Source organism: Culex quinquefasciatus, chromosome 3, assembly GCF_015732765.1.
Source record: "Culex quinquefasciatus strain JHB chromosome 3, VPISU_Cqui_1.0_pri_paternal, whole genome shotgun sequence".
NCBI lineage: Eukaryota > Metazoa > Arthropoda > Insecta > Diptera > Culicidae > Culex > Culex quinquefasciatus.
Window position 1 is genome coordinate 178,754,201 of NC_051863.1, and position 19,424 is coordinate 178,773,624.

At 33.3% G+C, this 19,424-nt stretch overlaps 1 protein-coding gene across 1 annotated transcript in view; it reads left to right on the forward strand.

The window, feature by feature from the left end:
• The first annotated feature begins 5,358 nt into the window (after nucleotides 1–5,358).
• Nucleotides 5,359–19,424, forward strand: part of LOC6043980 (beta-1,3-galactosyltransferase 5) — an 84,863-nt gene continuing 70,797 nt past the window's right edge. The window contains exon 1 of the mRNA XM_038261797.1: nucleotides 5,359–5,847. The gene's annotated coding sequence lies outside the window, so the exon portion shown is untranslated. The remainder of the gene's footprint in view (nucleotides 5,848–19,424) is intronic.

Consider the following 19,424-nt stretch of genomic DNA (forward strand, 5'->3'; position numbering starts at 1 on the left):
CAACTGACAGTTGTTGTTGATGTGGAGACTGGCATAAAAACGGGTTTGGCCAAGAAACTGGTATATAATGTTCAGCACAGGGTACATTTCTCAAATATTTCGAAAGTATCGTTTGAAAAAGGCTTACATGATTTTTTTTTTTGAAAAGGTCCTATAAGCCGAGGTCAGGTCAGAGAGAAAAAAGTAAAAAATCATTGTTTTGGACGCAAACGGATCTGAAAAAAAAAAATAATTAAAAAAAAGGGTTTGAGTTGCAAAATAAACTAGAGAGAAGGGAAATACTCTTTGAATAAACGGTATGCCAGAAAAAAAATACACACAGAAAAGTATTTTGTTATATCAGCCTGTGTGAGGGTTGATTCAACAAAATATTGCAGATTGCAGCGATTTTTAGACAATCGAGTAAGTTGTGGAAAGCTTTTCACAATTGAAGCCTAACCTTTCGAAAGGGCACATAACTTTTGTAAACAGTAGTGTATGTCGTCGGTGTATCCCTTCCCTAATAGACTGAAGTCCCGCGGTCGTGCGATTCGAAGCGTTATCTACTCGATGTCGATTGAGTCCTGCCATTTTCGGGCGATTGTCGTGCGTTTTCCAGCGTTTGCAAAAAACTAGGCAGGCGATGACACAGTTATGACCATGACAGTTAATTTTTGGTTGATTGCCATTGGGATGAGTTTTTTTCCAGTGTGATATTGTTTCAATTTTATTTTAAAATGAGTGCATGTCAGCTTTGCGGAATAATGGAAGAGGTATTAAGGCTGCCAACTGTACGGATTTTTTCCATGCCATACGGATATTCGACCGTGTTCGCGGATTTTGAACAGGCCGGAATTTTTGTAAGGAATTTTTCGCATAATACGGATTTGTACGGAATTTTAACAAGTATTTAAGCATTGAATTGCTTTTTTGATTTGGTCAAAGTATTTGTTAACTTATCATGTTTATTTAACTGTGAGTTTGATTTTAAAAGGGAGAGTTTTCCAAACTTGATAATCAGTTTTCTTTTAAAAAGGTCCTATAAACTATTGTCTTTCATATGTTGATAGGACCTTTAAAAAAACTCTAGAATTCTCTGGTGAGTTTTCAACAGCGTTAAGAGCCACCGTGACCTCCGACACTCATTTTCGGTTTTATCCAAAATGAAACAAAATTTAATTTATTTTTAGTTTGGGGCACTTGAAAGACGTGAACAATCTCAACCATTTTTGAAATTGTTTTTTCGTAAGTAGGACCAATACCGATGCAAAAAAGACTTTGTTGACCAATGGCTTTTACGGCCATTTGAAAACTAATCCGAGAACTCGACGCCAACATTTCAAAAAGCATCATGTACAAACCATGCGTTTTGAGAAAAACGCATTTGAATGTTGAGCATCCATTTTCAATTCCCATTTTAATATAAAAGCAAAATAAGATGTTCTAATGATAACAAACGATGAAAAATGTTGCTTTTATTGATACTTGATCATCCAAATTCAATAAAACATTATTTCCGTAATTTTATTTGAGAAAAACAAACATAACTTCTTTTGAAATCACCAACGTCGATATCACCCTGCTGTCACTGAGGGGGGCGCTTTGTTATGATTCGTTTTTCTTCGCCGAATGTACATGGCGCTTTTTTCATGTTGCTTTTTTTCTTCACGAGGTTTATGTAGCCTTTTGTTTGACAGGTTGACAGGGCTATATAAACAGGGACTGCTGATGGCAGAGATTTTGTTTATGTTACTTTATTTAAAATCATGATTAAACAGACTTTACTGAAGTAACTTTTGCTCATTTTTGGTGGAGAGGTAGCTTATTAGAAGAACTTTCAAAATATACAATAACCCAGAAAGTGTCAAAATGTACATGATGTCTTTTGAAATGTTACCGTTGAACTGTTCTTTTAGAACAGGGGTGCCCAACCTTTTGGCCCTGCGGGCCAGATCTTATTTTTCATAAGCAGTCGCGGGCCGTGACTAATATTTGATAAAAGTTGAAAAAGTAAACACATTTTTTTTTATGAAAAAACATATTTTTTGCTCCCTAATTTCTTGACTCATTTTGAGACATTTTTTAATATTTTGAAAAATATTTGCAGCGATCTATTTTCAGTATAAATAATTTGGGTTTTAAGCTTTTAAAAAAAAACTTGATCACTGAAAACTTATTCTGAAAAAATACATTAGTTTTTGATTACTTAGGCCGATGCAAATATTTAAAAAAGTTTTTGTCCCTCGGCCCTGGCCGAGGTCAAGGGGGGGGGGGGCAAAAAAAAAATTTTTAAAAATTTAAATAACAAGCCATAGTCTTCACATTCAAATGAAAAAAGTGTTTTAAAATGCATTTTACACTAGTTCAGTTGTTTTGCAATCATTAGTTTTCAAAAAATCTAAGATCTGACAAAAACAAAAATTGTATCGAAAAAAAAGATTTTGCATCGAAAATTTTCAAAAAAATTTAAGATTTTTTAATAAACCCAAACATGCTAAAAATGATTTTAAACGCAGGAGAATGTATTTTAATTTGATTTCAGTTGATTGCACTTGAATTTTCATTGAAATTTTGAAGTTTATTGTAAAAATATTTTTTTTTGCCCCCTGATTTTTCGGACCAATTTTGAAGGGGGTGACAAAAACTTTTAAAAATATTTGTACCAGCCTTATTTATTTAAAAAAATAGAAAATAGAAAAAAACTTCAATTTTTAGTAAACAAAGCAAAAACTGAAAGAAATTTAAAAAAAGTGTTTTTTTACATTTTTAGTCAACAATCCAGGTTTTTTTTCATAAATTTCACTATTTTACGAAATTGATAACTTTGTTTTCTTGCACGATTTTTCAGTTTAAAAATATCGATTTAGAATTTATAAGAATTAAATTCAAACACGAAGCATGTTGTTATAATATGATAAAATATGATCTCAAGCTTATTTTTTTAATACAGACAATCAATTTATTTATTTCATATTTCATGAACACCCCTAATGGCCGGTCTTAGAACTATTTTGAAAAACCGTCGCGGGCCGGATGAAATGGCTTCACGGGCCGGATCCGGCCCGCGGGCCGTACGTTGGGCAGGCCTGTTTTAGAAGTTCCTCACTAAACATATTTATCCAACAATTTTTACATTTGACAGGTAGCGGCCACAGGGTAAGTTAAATATTTTTCATTCTAAACAAATAAAATTATAAAATAGACTCAAAATTTTTTGGGTTCAATCAACCTTTAATTTTGTTGATTTTTGGAAAAAAGGTTCGACAAAAAACAGCGAGTTAAATAAATGCTAAAGTTTGAGTTGTTTCGATTCCTACTGAGATTAGTCGTTTGGTTGAAACAATAAAAAAAACAATGATTTAAACTGTCTCGATTTTTTTTGCGTGTGTGCATCAAAATGTTTGACCATGTTTCTCTATGGCTCGAAAGTTACGATTTTTTGTCCCCTAAAACATATAAAAAATGTTGAAAATAACAAAATACAGTTTTTGGGGAATTGATCAAATCAAAAATCAATTTATTCGCTCTACAGCATTGCTTGGGCGTTCTCGATTGCGAGATTCCTACTCGAAACTAGGTATCCGAAGGCTTGATTGTTGAGGCAATTGCAAACCTCTTTTTACACCTTAGCTTCCATCCACCCCGGGATTTGAACTGACGACCTTTGGATTGTTGATCCATAAAAAAATTCTTGTCAATTTATTTTTTTTGCGTTAAAATGAAAATAAGTTATAAGAAATGGTTTGACATAGGGTTTTAGGACCCTATTGCTCGTTTAAAAATTCAATAATTTGGAAAATTTTAATTTTTGGATATTTAGAATTATTATTTAACAATTTAACTATTTAAGAATTTCACAATTTTCTAAATATTTTTTTAGAATTTCAGAGCTAAAAAATTTTATTTTTCAGGTTATTAAATTTTGGAATAGGGTCATAAAGCCCTATGTCAATTCTTATGTATAAAAAATACATAAATGACATAAACCTTGAAAAATATTTGCAACGGCCTTACTCTATTAAAATCCAAGAGATTGCTTCTTTGTCCACAGTGCAACCGACACGACAGGTCGACGTCCATCAAGCGCATCACAGCCGAAGAAGCGCCTCCAGGCCAGGTCTGCCAAGGTGGAGTTCGGTGCCGCCAATAGCGCCGGGAATGTGGACTGCGGACAGGACAGCCCGATTAGGACGGCGTGGAGATCCAGATGGACCTGCTGGTACAGTCTAGACGAGGAGTTGAAACGTTCAGCCGCGGGGAGATAACGGTTGTCGGTGGGAGAACTTTAGATTGCGACGAATTTCTACAAGAGCGCCGAGAGCCTCTTTCACCAGGTTGCGGTGCGGCACATGCCGCAAAGTGACCAGGACAATGAAACATCCACAAGCCGGTTCCGAACCTGGACGGCCACCTGTTGGTACGGGCAAAGGAGAATGTGGCGGAGTTTTCGATTAGTGCCTGTTGTGTACCCTGGTCGCGAAACAAACAAGCGGCCACAAAGTCACAAGAAACTAGGTTAAGCCCAGAGTCTCGGGGTGTAGCGATCCGGAGCTCTACGGTTTCGTTCAGAACGGCGGTACAACCGTTTTTCACCGGCGGAACCGCTTTCTGGTACACCACATCCTCTTTTCGAGGTTTTGTGGTCCGTTCCATACTTCTCCGAGACAATTTTCTAAAAATGTGTTCGCAATCATCAACTCAATATTGAGAAAACTGATCTCAAAAATTGAGTTGACATAACCTAACTTGTTTTTGTGACATTTTTCTCAATTATTGCGATCCCCTGGGTTGCGTGCAGGGCGAGGTCTCTACTTAAAAGACCTAAGGGCTTTTGTTAATTTGATTTGGTTAACCGCGGTGGATTTCCTTGAAATAATTCGAACTGTCAAACATCCACCAAAGCATCTACCGGTGGATACTTTTCTACCACAGATTTTTGTGCGATCAATGTGGTAGATGCTTTGGTGGATTTTTGACAGTTCGAATTATTTCAAGAAAATCCACCGCGGTTAACAAAATCAAATTACACTGATAACATTACACATTGTTCAGTTCACTTTTACACACTTATATGGGATTTTTCAGTTCAAGTATGATTACACGAAAGTGTGTAATCATACGTGAACTGAAAAATCCCATACAAGTGTGTAAAAGTGAACTGAAAAAAGTGTAATGCTGTTTACCAGTGTAACAAAAGCCCTCTACTCAAAAAATCTAGATCAGTAATACGTCCTTTCCAAATATTACTCTCCTTCCCTGTTTTAATCGGTGGTGTAGCCCGGCCTGAACCCCCTGCTTGATTGACAGCTGCGATGCACTTTTTTATGCTCAAAATTATGCTTCTCTCTCCCTCTCTCTCTTTCGAACGCCGCGGCTACAGCGTTCTTCTCCCATCCAGTCGGACTCGGACGTTCGGTGCGGAACGGTTATTTTTCTCTCGTCGTGGCGAATGAAATCCGCGAATCTTCCACCCTCTCTGGCTGTGGGGCGTTTGGTGGTGTGTGGTGCAAGCAAGCCTGGAAGTGAAAGCTCAAAATTCGAGTGTTTGGATGGTTATTTTGCGGGGTGTTTAATTGAAACAATAGTGAATGATTGTTGCAGTTTGATGATTGTTTTTGGATCGAGGAATTTTGCTCATTTCTTTTCGACGGATTAAAAGATTGCCATTTTTCCTCTGCTGCCATGGTGCTTCAGTGCTTTCTCCAGGGCCTTCTGAGTTGGCCAAAATAAAACAAAATCAAAATAAAAGTGTGGCTGGTGTGTGTTGTGAGTGTGAAAGGAGAAAGATTATTGTTGAATAACACAAAAGTGGTGCAAAAATTCGTCATCGATTCCAGCTACGAAGCCGAAGGAACTTCGCTCGCCAAGGTGAATAATCAGTCCAAAAATAAAAACGAGTTTCGGCTACTGCTGGAAGCTTGCGTCTTGGAATCCGGTTTACCCACAAAAAAAAGTTGACGCCCCGGTGCTAATTTGCATAAACATCAAAACTTTCTTACCTTCAATCTCTACCAGAAGGTGTGCTAAATAGTTCGCTAACAACTACGTTAAAGCAGCGCTTCCCCTTCCCGCCTGGGGACCATGTGACCCCGGCCACATCGAAACCCCCTCCAGAAATCGCCCAACAATTGGCACAGATTTGGCCCAACCCCACGCGTGAAACCATCTGATTCCGTCGTTAGGGCCTGCGATCAATAAAACGCACCACAGCCCAGGCGCTCTTGCTCCTGGATTTGCACATGGTCACGCAAACGTCGTGTCGCCCCAACCCCAAAACGCAGTGCCCGCACGGGAAGGAACGCTTTTTTCGGTGGCCGATTCAAGTCCTTGGCCAAGGTCCTCGGCGTTTGTTGCGCGTGGTGGTGGTGGAGGCACGGGGAAAGCGGGTGGTGCGAGTGTGCGAAATTAATCGATGAAGTTGATGTTCTGGAACTATTGTTTTGCAATTTGTTGATTTATTGGCTATCTTGCTAGGTTTTTTCACATTTGATTGAGAAAAAATGCAAAAAAATATATAAAATTGGCAGATCTGCTATTTGTTTAGAGGACTGTTACAAATTCAAGCGATTTTCTTTTCGCAAATTAAAAATTGAACCATTTTTGGAACCTGTAAAGCTTTTGGTTTTATTTAATTTTAAGATCGAACCGTAGCATACAATATTTTCAAAAATTGGCTCTGTTTAAGTTTTCATACCCTTTTTCTGATTTTTTTTTTCGGGTCGAAACATTTCCTTTATGTCGATTATCCGCGCAAACTAACATTCCCGTCCTTTAAAAACGAGATCTACAAACTGACATGGCGGGCGCCGTTGGTGGCCAATGACTGTTACCTGTTCGCAACTGATCTAGTTTTAGCAATCATAGTGTTTTATCTTTTCGGCACATTCATTCATGCTGTTGATAAGGGAAACATCACTAGATCGCCGAAGCCTATGATCGATCGTGCTGAAAGGATATTACGGTTCTGTTCAGCAACGGAGGGGTAACCATTGGTGGTCTCTCATGCTCTGCTTCTAACCTTTTAATTTTAAATTACGTTTCGAAATTTTTATTTATTTTTTCCGTGTTTGGGAGGTATTTTTTTTGTTTCAGTTTTAGTACCGTAAAATGGGGTGACTTTGATAGGTTTGCGATTTTTCCGCAAAATGAAGAGTACAATTAAAATACGTACGGAATGGTTTAGAATCATACTGACCGTGGTAGAGAAGTGTTCAAAGTACCTTAAAATGAACTTTTCATAAAATTTTGAAAATTTTAAAAAGTTAGTAACTTCAAGTTAAGAAATTGTTGATGAATGGCATTATTTTAAACTTCTCAAAGTGTCATGTTTTTCTCAAGGAACATGATTTTGAATCTGAAAACGGAATGCATTTTCGGATTCTTTGGACAATTTTTTACTAGGAGAAGGTTTTTTTTTTTGTTCGATGCCACTATCCACTGCGACCAGGAATTAGATCTATTGCGGACACAAAGGCTTCTTCTGTTATTAGGCAGATGGAACACGCACACACGCTATTGTTGAGCGAGTGTGTCGAGCGATCCACTGCCGTAAATAATAAATAATATGTGTTTTTGAAACACAATTAAAAAAAAATCTCCAAATTTATAGGCAATTTCAGTAGAACAAATTTCATGTAAAATGTGAAAACTTGTGATTCGTGCTTCGAATTCAGTATAAAATGCAATATAACTCGATAATTTTATAAACAACACAAGTTTTAAAAAAAATTCAGGCAAAATTCCAACTTTTTAACAATTTTACCTAAAATTTAAATGTATTTTGTTATAAAGCTTATAAACTTAGTTAACTAAATACAAATATCGATTTTTTTTCTTCTTAAAAACTATATCAGCTACATTAGTGATTGTATATTTAACGTACAAACAAAGTTTGAACATCTTAAATAAGATTTTAACAAGAAAAACTATGACTATCAAAGTCACCCCGGTATTTAAAATAAGAATTTTTAACGTAACTATTTTTCAAAACACTATTGAAAAAACTTTTTTTTCCAAAATTTTGCATGAACTTTGTGTGGCCTACCCCAGTACATGTTTTAAAAATAATAATCTTGAGAAAACCTTTCCTGTAGGAAAATATTCCAAAAATAAATTGAAATCCTATCAATGTCACCCCGGTTTACGGTATATTTATTTGCTTTTATCTTGCTTATTTTATGTTTGTTTGTTATAATATTTTTCGTTTTTTTTTGTTATAGTATTTGGCTTATTCTACCACTATCTGACATTACACCCAAAACTGGCAGCGCTAGTCCGTGAGAATGATGGTCTCGAGTCGAGAGAATAGTGGTACCATTCACGGACGCAGAGAACACAGCTCGAGATGGGCGATAGAACTATTCTCTCGAGGTTCATTTGCAAAAAAAGTTCATCCGTCAAACAAAAAACCAAAAGTGTCGACAACGGGAATCGAACCAGAGACCTTTGACAAACCAATCCAATGACTTAGCTGCCTCGGCCACCACAGCTTGGTAACCATGGAGAAGTCAGAAGTCGATGTATGACACTTGTTGGAGATTTATTGATTCAACTAACGAATGAACTCATTTGTTATGATGGTGTGAGTTGGTACCATTATTCTATCGATTTTGGCACTGAGCCCTCAATAAATTTTGAGAGAACGATTATCTCGATTCTGAATTTTGGGTGTACATTTTGTGGTTTTACATTTTCTAAAATGCAATAAAGCATAATGTGGGAAAATACAAAAATTACTGCATACTTATTTTTACATTAAATAATAAAAATCCGAGTGGAAATTCAAGATTCTAAAATTTTCTATTTCCAAAAAATTTAAATTCTAAAATTTGTTTAAAAATTTAAACAAAATTTTTAAATTATATTAAAAAGAAATAAATAACAAGGGCCCCGGCGACGGGATAACATTGGCAACTTATTTCAAACCATTTTTTCTGTGGAATTTCGCCAAAAATTAAAATATATTACATACATGTCTTTGTCAACTCGACACGACACGTTGCGAATTGCGAAATTTAAAATTTAGTGAAGTGGTTAATTTTTAAATTTAATTTATAAATAAAATTAAAAAAAATATTTTTTGCAGATATTTTCTAATTTTTTTTTATATTTTATGAAGTTATTTAAAATTGTTTTGAAGGCAAGCTTAAAATCCATTTGGAGATTATCGGCATTTGTATCGAATAGTAATAACAAAAAAAGTAGTAGAGCAATTCTCTACCAAAACCGGAAATAGATTTTATTTGTATTTTTTGATTTGGCTCAAACTTTGTGGGGGCTTTCCCTATGACCAAATAAGCTATTTTGCGTCATTGGTTCATCCATACAAGTCTCCATACAAATTTGGCTGCTGTCCATACAAAAATGGTATGTAAATATTCAAACAGCTGTAACTTTTGAGTGAATTTTCTGATCAATTTTGTGTCTTCGGCAAAGTTGTAGGTATTGTTGAGAACTGTTGAGAAAAGATAGGTACACGGAAAAAAATTGCCGATTTTTTTATTATTTTTTTTTTCACAAAAACTCAATTTCCCAAAATACGTATTTTTTTATTTTCGAAGTTTTTTGATATGTTTTAGGGGACAAAAATCCGCAACTTTTGAGCCATAGAGAAACATGGTCAAAAAATCTGCCGCCGAGTTATGAATTTTTGAAAAAATAGTGATTTTTGGAAAAAATCGAATTTTCATGCAAAAACAAGTTTGACATTATTGCAGGCCAAGGATTGATACCTAAGAGCATGCAATGGCACTGACCTTGTTGCGTACTCTTCGGTTGACGTCCACGTAAGGAACATCCTGGAAGGAGCGTAACTAACTACATCCGTAGTTCTGTTAGATCATCCGAATTATCTTGATCAGAACAGTATAGCTCTGGTTCCTTGCGAGTGTCCTATTTTCTTACCTCCACGTTGGCTTGGTTTTCATGATGACCTAGCTGGTGGCCTGTGGAAACGGATCGTAAACCTTTGACCACCGCGGGTCAGAGTCGAGACGGCTAAAAGAAAGGGGCGCGACAATGTTGGAAAGGGAAGTAATTTGTGATTGTAGACGGTATTGTTTTGATTCGCAGTATGTTGAGTCAACTGCTGTGGATGTACCTGAAACATCGCACAACGGGGTTTCTCTTCTCTTCATTCTCAGCTACCACCTATCTTCTATTTTTATTTTGCTCTTCTGATTCCCAATTCTTCACTGATTCTTCTATTTAATTTCCAACATTTGATTTTATTTTACTAACTTTTGATTCTCTTATCTCTCAAAGCTTTTCCACTCTTTTCTATCAATTGATACTGCTGTAACAAACTTTGTTTTGCTTTTTTTTCCTTAAAAATATACTCTTCCTTCATGTACTAGTAATATCAAGTCTATTTATCATTTGCCTAATCTTTTTTGATTTTATTGCGAATTTATTTATTTGAATAATTCTTTATCTGTCCTATAAATTATCATTACTATAATCTAAGCTTGTTTTGTATCTCTATTTATTAACTATTGTCTAATTTTACATCTAATACATCTAGCTTCTCATTTTTATTCTTCAAAATACGCTCATCATTCTCTTACTATTGATACTTGATTTTTATAAAATAAATTCTCTTTTACTGTCAATTGTTTTCAATCTCCACCCTTTTTTCAAACAAGTGAGGTTTGAGCCATTACTCAATTTATGGAGTGGTTAAAGAATTAACACAAATATTATTATTGTATTTTTGGTAAACTTTTATAACATGCTTAGGACCAAAAATTGTAACAAAACACCGCGACAAAAGAAATAGCAACATATAAACACGACTCAACACTAGGAAAGCTTTCAGTAGAAAACAAAACACAGTAAATAACAATTAGTTTTTGAATTCAAACTAAAAATAAAACAGTTTTTGCTTTAATGAAATTTGTTAGGCACACTATAAATGGTTAGGCGCTTATACTTACATCAAACCCTACGTAATGTACCACCCCCGGCCGAGTTAAAATGCGTAACCGGAAAAGAAGGTGTGTATGCCTGGCACGAGCACTCAAAGCGTGTTCTAGCGTGTTGCTCGTACTGACTCAGAGCAAGGGTGAGATGTAGGTGTAAGGGCAGTGCGTGTTCGTCGGGAACCTAGTGCATAAGATCGGTCAAGGCCCGTTCTTACACTGAAAATTGCGAAATTGCGAATTGCGAATTGCGAAAAACAAGTTTGACATTATTTTTCAATGCAAAATTGAATTTGCAATCGAAAAGTTCTCTACAGATTTTTTGATAAAGGGCTCCGTTTTCAAGATATAGCCACCGAAAGTTTGATTTTAGCGAAATATTTGCAGTTTTTCAATTTGTTAAAATAGTGACCATTTCTAATTTTTTTTTTAAAGTTCAGAAAATTTGCTATAAAATTGTCTAAGAGACATTGAAAATTGGAAAAAGAAACCCGAAAATTGAAGCTTTCTTAATCCACCAAAACAATCCACCATTTTCTAATGACCATATCTCAGCAAATAATGGTCCGATTTTCAATGTTAATACATGAACAATTCGTGAAATTTTCCGATCTTTTCGAAAAAAAAAATTTGAAATTTTTTAAATCAAGACTAGCATTTTAAATGGGCGTGATATTCAATGTTTGGCCCTGTTAAAATGTGCAATTTTTTTCCGTATACCTAAGTTACAGCTGTTTGAATATTTACGTACCATTTTTGTATGGACAGCAGCCAAAATTGTATGGAGACTTGTATGGGTGAACCAATGACGCAAAATAGCTTATTTGGTCATAGGGAAGGCCCCCACAAAGTTTAAGTCAAATAAAAAAATACAAAAAATAAAAATGGTCGAAATCGGCCGATTTCGTAGAGAGTTGCTCAGTAAGTAAAGAAAAATAAAAGATCCTCTGTAATTACTCTTAGCTTTAAGTAAAATGTAATTAAAAAAGTCGACTCGGTCCAAACCAGGTCCCAGCACCAAAAATGACCTAATAAAAATAATTTTATGAACAAAAGCATTCAATGTTGCGCCCTTTTGAAATGTAAGTCTTGATTTATTTATTTTTTAAACATGTTTTTGAAAAGATCGGAAAATTTCATGAATGTCTCATATTTTAACATTGTAAATCGGACCATTATTTGTTGAGATATATTAGAAAATTGTAGGTAGTTTGGGTAAGACTATGAAAACATCAATTTTCCTGTTTTTAAACCAAAAATTTTAGCAAAATTTAGAAAATTCTTTGTGTAAATATGGGTATTCGGCGCCGTCGCTTCGTGCCATACTTTCATACACTTAGGAGCCCAGGGCGGCGAAGTCCTTGTAGATAAAAAGGAAGACACTAGTGGTTGGTACTAGCAATGGTGGCCGACAGCTATAAAGTCAACTTCGTTTTAGAGAATTTTTTCAGCTTTTTAAAAATATGTTTTTCAAGAGTGGGCAAACATGGGTACTAATTTAAAAATAGGAAAAACTGCGACTTTTTTCAAAAAAGTTACTCAAAAATGGTTTTTACTTGAAAACGGTGCACTTTATCAAAATTTCACTAAAGTACTTTTTGATTGCAAATTTAATTTTACATCGAAAAATGAAAATAATTTTTTTTGAGACCGATATTTAGATTTTTTTTAAAAATCAGTGTTGATTCATAAATTTAAAACTCGGTCAAAAAATTTTTGCACAACCTGGAAATTTCTGAAAAGTTGGCATTTGATGTCCTCTAAAACATATCAAAAAATAAAAAAAAATTAAAAATAGTTTTTTTTTGCAATTCAAGTTTTAGTGACAAAAAGTTAAATTATAAATTAGCTTTTTTTTTACCGTGTATCATATTTTTTCAGTGTAGTCCTTATCCATACCTACAACTTTTCCGAAGACACCAAATCGATCAAAAAATTCCTTCAAGTGATACAGATTTTTGAATTTTCACATATCATTTTTGTATGGACAGCTGCCAAATTTATATGAATTATTATATGGACAAATTAATGATTCAAAATGTCTTCTTTGGGCACACCGAAGGCAACAAAAAAGTTTCAGCCGGATTACAAACTACAAAACAATTGAAAGATTGAAAATTGAGAGACTTCCTTATCAGGATTTTTTTCCTTGTCTTTTTTTTTTAGTTTTGTGCCCAAGAGCCCATAAACTACTCTAGAGTGATTAATCCAAAATGGCGGCTGAAATGGAATTCAGATTTCATGTTAAAATTAGGAAAATTTAAAAAGCATGAAAAACATGTTTTTGAGTCGTGATTTGATTATCCAAAGTCCTAGAAAAATTCGGATAATCAAAGCGTCGGATAATCGAGTCTAGACTATTAATATTTTTAGGATTTTCAAATACGTCAAAAGGTGCCCTAACTTATTTTCAAACATTTGCCAAACTATTTTCAAAATCACCACAAAAGTGTCTTTCAAAAGACATCCACTTCAATGGCCAACTAACGAAGCTCAGCTATTCAAAAATCCATTAGGAGGTGGCATCAAGTGGCTTGCAACGATAGTACGGCTTTGATCTTATTATCGGCAGCAACAGGCTCCGCGCGGAACTCTGGGAAAGTGCCAGCATTCAGAGTGCTCTCAATTATGGTTATCATTGATTCATGATACACGTCGGTTTCTCCTGTCTCGTCAGAGGCGCTGGAGCAGAAATCCCACGTTAGAGGAAGGCCATGCCCCGGGGGGCGTAGTGCCAATAGTTTCGTTTCGTCGGTTGATCTGCCGTTGAATTTCTGTGGAATTTGATATAATTTTTAGGCATTTTTCCAACAAATTTCTGTAAGTTTCTCATTCGTTGAATTTATTTCTTCTCACGTGCTAATGCATAGATTTGGCAATAATTTCCTCCAAATTCGCTGGACAGACTCGATCATCACGCTCACGCTCTCCGCCCGCAAAAGCAGCGCCGCAAATTCCATTCTGATGTGTTCTATTTATACCACCCTCCGTGGCACCATTATCGACGGCGCGGTGGCAAATAATACAATTTCGCTACACTTTTCAACAAGCCAACCTGCCCCTCCAAAAACCTGCAAACCTGTCATCGTCCCTCGAGGAAACCGTCACGACACCCCGGTGAAAACATGGTCGGAGGCCGGGTTCACCTCGGTGGCAATAAATCATCAACACAACAGCCCCGAAACCGGCCTCCCTACCGCCGCTAAGATGCTGGTGGCCTGTTGGAGTTTGTGGAATCTGTGTGCTTTCTTCCGATGGTGGTCATTGTCCAATTTGCAACACCACCACCATTACCGGGCAGTTACGAAGAGGGTGGTAAGGTAAATTGTTGATAGGTTGAATCGATAATTTTTAATTTAAAACTGTAAAAAAAATAATTTTACAAAAGAAAACCTTGGGAAAATCAAACACACCTCGTTGATTTCTTTTAATAAACATTTTTTTTTTTCAACAGGGTGTGAACTTAGAAGTATATTTTTTGCCCAATAACTTAACGATTTCCGAAAAAGTCTAGATTCATAGATTTTTTTCAAAACGTTCAAGATTTGATTTGTTCATAAAAATACGAATGACTTTAAATAACTATCATATTTCAAAGAATACTCTGTATGTATAAAATAAATTACAAAATAAACTCATTTAGGAATCTGTTAAAACAAATTTCTTTAAAAATTTCTAAAAATATCAGATTGTTTAACAAAACAAAAAAAAAACTCAATGGTATTCCTCAACTATTTAGCTTTTTTTTATTATTATTTTAATGTATTTTTTTCCAATTCAGATGAAAGATATTATATTAGATTTGTCCATGCATTCCCTTTGTCAAAAGAAGCCATTTTCCATTAATAATATTGTTCTATACAAATTTGCGGGTGATCATAAAAATGGGTGAACAATGGAAAATCTCTGGAGTTTTTTTTTGAAAAGTTCCAATAAACCAAATTTCTAGTTTTTGCTTTTTGGGTGTTTTTGAAACCGGCTTGAGTCAGGGGTATTGAAAAACACCCAAAAAGCAAAACTGAAAATTTGGTTTATAGGTACTTTAAAAAAAAAAAAAAACTCCGGATCTGTATCTTAAAAGAAATTTTCTGATCGATTTGGTGTCTTCGGCAAAGTATTGAATAAAAAAAAGCAAAAGCAAACGTTATTAAATGTATCCTAAACATAAAATAAAATTTACAACTACCTTAATACAGTTTAGAAAACATGTGTACAAGGAAAACAAAACTCATCATTTTATCACTAAAAGTTAAATTGCCAAAATATTTATTTTTGGATTTGCCAGTTATTTTTTAATGTTTTCTAAAAGACTTTAAAAATCATATTTTGCTCCATTGTTTAGGATGGTGCAAATTATTTTTCTTTTGGCAAAAAATATATAATCATATTAAAAATATATTTAATTTTTAAATGCTTAATTAAATTTGCAATTGAAATAAATGAATTAACAACAACTCCAATTGAAAATGACAACTATTTGCTCGATTCTCCATGTCGAAAAATGTGAAATGTTCTGATCTGCAAAAATTTCAAATCAAGTCTAACATTTTTTTAATTGTTGCTAAAAAACATGAGCTAGGGTGAGTGATTTTTCACGCTCAACAATTGCAAATTTCACGGGGACCATAATTGCAAAACACCAAATTTCACGGACATTTCGCGGAACGTGAAAAATGTTAAAATAACTCTGAAAATCTGATGTTTAAATTACAGAAAGTACATTTTATGCTTCGTTATATATTATTTTTCAATAAACTAAAAAAAAATTCTTCGCTAAATTTGAAGGTGACACAAACAAACTTTTCCTAATTTCCAAAAAAAAACATGGATACCGTATGGGTAGGCTCTCTATATTTATTTAAAAACGAAATTTAGGGCTTGCGTATTCTGATTTATGTAACTGCACATTAAAAATTGTGTAAATTTGGAGGGTGTAATTTTGGAAGGTTGAATATTACATATTTTATGATGTAATTTTACCGCAGAAAAGTGGTAAAATTACATATTTTCAGAGGTAAAATTACACATTTCTTCTGACATAAAAGATGTACCCCTTCCCAGATGTAATATTACTTTTTTAATATTCGACTTATGTTTTCGCTGATTTGCTTCTATTTTATATTTTTTGAATTTATTGAATCTCATATCAATATTCAACATTCTTGTTCATTTTGTACACTTAATTAAAAATCAATAGGCAAAAATAATTTAATCTGTAACGAAATCTTCAAAATGTTAGTAAAACGCAACAGAAAACAAAAAAGTAGTATTTTGTTTAACTTCCACGTAGAGAAACTCATTTTAATACCAAGAATTATTTCTGATAATATTGGTTTCTGAAGCAACTGGAAATAGACCTAGCTTAATGAAAATAAACTTTTACAATTCTTTTTGAAGAATAATTGAATACAGAATAAAGAATACGAATAGTTTACGTTTTTGTTTACCATGATTAAATTAGATGAAAATTAAATTGGTTTCATTAAATATTTCAAATAGGTTTTTGCAAGAAGAATTACTTCAACTCATTCAAAAAAAAAAATCAATTTAAAGTAAGAGAATTATGGGTGTTAGAAGGTTAACTTTGTATTGTTTAAGAGGTGCCCGAAAATGCAAACATGGTTGAATAACTTGCTCCAACTATTTGAAAACATTGAGTTGTTTGAAGTAAAACAAACACGAGAAGTTAGATTTTTAAGGAAAAACTTAACTTGGTTTAGAGAAGTTATTTGTTATGAAAAAAATAATTTCTGAATGATTTTATTCGTTTCAACTTCATGTGTCAAACCATACATTCTCAAACTGGTCACAGAGGCAAGTTTTAAAGAAATTTACGATTGCGGAGTACGGATTCATTTTACTTACTGTCCAAACACTTTGGTGAAAAAATACTTTTCAACAAAAATACAAGAGATCATTTTTTGATTTATTTTACGATTTGAGCTTAAACAATTAGAAAAATATACATTTTCTTGTAGTTGTATGAATTTTTACATGCAGTCAAGCTATTAGTTGATTTTTACACTTATTTTAACCATTAAAGTCGCTGTTCTATTCAATTTTGGTGCAAAATATGATTCAGAACTAAGATTAGAGCAATCTCCAATAATTTAAAATTTCCCGGGAATTCCCGGGATTTCCCGGGAAATTGGTAACCCCGGGAAATTGGACGCTCTACTTCCACGGAAACCATCCAACCCAAAATAATCAAATATCGTGAAAATTTAATAGGACTCAGAAAAAATCTGAAATGTTCTTAAAAGGTGATTGTATCATCAAATCAAATGAAAGGCATCAATTAATGTTGAATAAACCAAGCTTGAAACTTTAAATTTCTCATAACATTATTCTTTTCGAATAAAATAGTAGTCAAATTGTTATTACATCGAATGAAAATATTGCTTATTTATTCAGGGTGGCCACTCAAGCCGGGAAATCGGGAAAGTCGGGAAATCGCCAAAATCCGCAATAAATCGGGAAAAAGTCGGAAATTTGTGATTTGTCTAAAAGTCGGGAAAAGTCGGGAATCCTAAGAATACTCTTTTGAAAATTATTTTCTAAATCTAGAAAATTATTTTAATATTTTATACAATTTTCAATTTTATTTCACTCAATTCTTCCTTACGAACTTACATTAATTTTAAGGTTTAAGGAATTTAGTTTAAAGTTCAAGATGTAACATCTGTCTTAAAACAAAGGTAATGAAAAACTAATATAAAAATAGAGCCTAATTTTAACGATTATGACCAGCGTAAAGTTTTCAAATTGATTAAATGTTTGAAAAAAATCTGTGAGTATGGGTAAATTACTATAGATATAGCTTGATTTCAGTTATCGGAAAACTTAAACATTGAATGAAAGCCAATCGTTGTTCGTTCTGAAAGAATAAAAGGAAAAAGGTTATCTTCAATTAGAAAAAATATAAAAAAGAATTGAAATAGTAAAAAATATTCTAGTAATTTTTATTTAAGTTATTGCAAATATGTTTAAAGAATTTGTCTTTTTAAATATTGCGCATGAAATAAGAGGTGAAACAAACTGAATTTTTAGTTGAAAAAAGGCTTAATAATGACAACTATTTAAATTTCAGCATAGATTAAAAAAATCCTATATAAAAATTTACAAAATCAAAAACGAAACTTTGTAAAATCAACTGAACAAAAATAATTAAGTTTCTGATTTTAATAAAATTGTCAATAGTTTGATTTGTTATAATTCATTTAGAAATTTTTTCGATGGCTTCTTATTGACTTTTTCATAAAGAGTTTTTTGTTTCAAATAATTTTTTATATTAGAAATGCCTATTATTAGTGGTTCTGGAAAAGTCGGGAAAAGGTCGGGAATTTGAAAATGGGTTAGTTTCCTAAAAAAACTGATAAACTATTATTGATACTCTGAATAGCAAGCTATTTTTCAATATTTTTCTTTACTCTAATGTAAATTTTTATTTATTCTATATTATTAATGCCTGTCCCTCTGGTCAATCACATATAGACTCAGGGAAAAGGCTATTTATACTGAATGTTACTTTTACATAAGTGTTTGCTATTAAATAATTTCTAAAAAAAAATAAATTCAATTAAAAAATCAATTAAAAAAAATCAGTCTTTCAAAAACATATCACTTGTTCAGTCAATTCTATCAAGTTTTGGGCGAAAAATTCAAAATTTGATGAATGATTAATGATATCATCCTTGTAATAACTCAATGATTATAAGAATATGTTTTTTTTTAATATGACTGATTTTTGTTACCGTAATTTAAGTATTTGCAGCATGCACTTCTCAGTAAACGCATTTCAATTAAAAACTAGTAAAATTTATTTACCTAAAAAGGCTTTATGGATGCAATATTTATTATGTTGTCATTTCAAAGAATTGATTTGAGAAAATTGGTAAATTTCACGGGATTTCACGGAAATCTTCCAATTTCACGAATTTCACGCTGTCCGCGAAATCTTGAAAATTCACTAACCCTAAGCATGACATTTGATTTATACTAGTAATTTCAGGAAAAGAAAAGTAATTCGATTGAGTTAAAAAAAAATAAATCAAAGATGTTGGATAAATACTTTCTAATGTTAAAATCATCATTTATAAACAAATGTGGGATATCCTGGTCTCCCTCATTTTTAATACTTTTTCTTGAGGAATATTATTTTGCAAAATGCAAATTAATATTTTTTGCAATGCAAATCTTCAACAGACTGTTCAAAACATAATCTGAAAAAAGTCATGCTCGATCTTTGAGCTTTGTTCTGTAAGTTATTTTGGTGAATGTGCAGTGCGTGGCGCTTGTTTCCAGTATTTCAAGAAAGCTTTTTTAAATATAGGTGTTCTAGTGTTACTTACTAATATTCTATCAGAAGGATGAAAGATGCTTTTGTTTTAGATTTTGATTATCTGTAATCGTTCAACCGTTTGTCATTTTTAGATTTTATTAAATTTCCTGCATCAAAATGTTTTTTTATTAACCTCCGTTTTTCGATGAATTTGTGGATTCTTTATGATTCGGAGATTTGTTTTT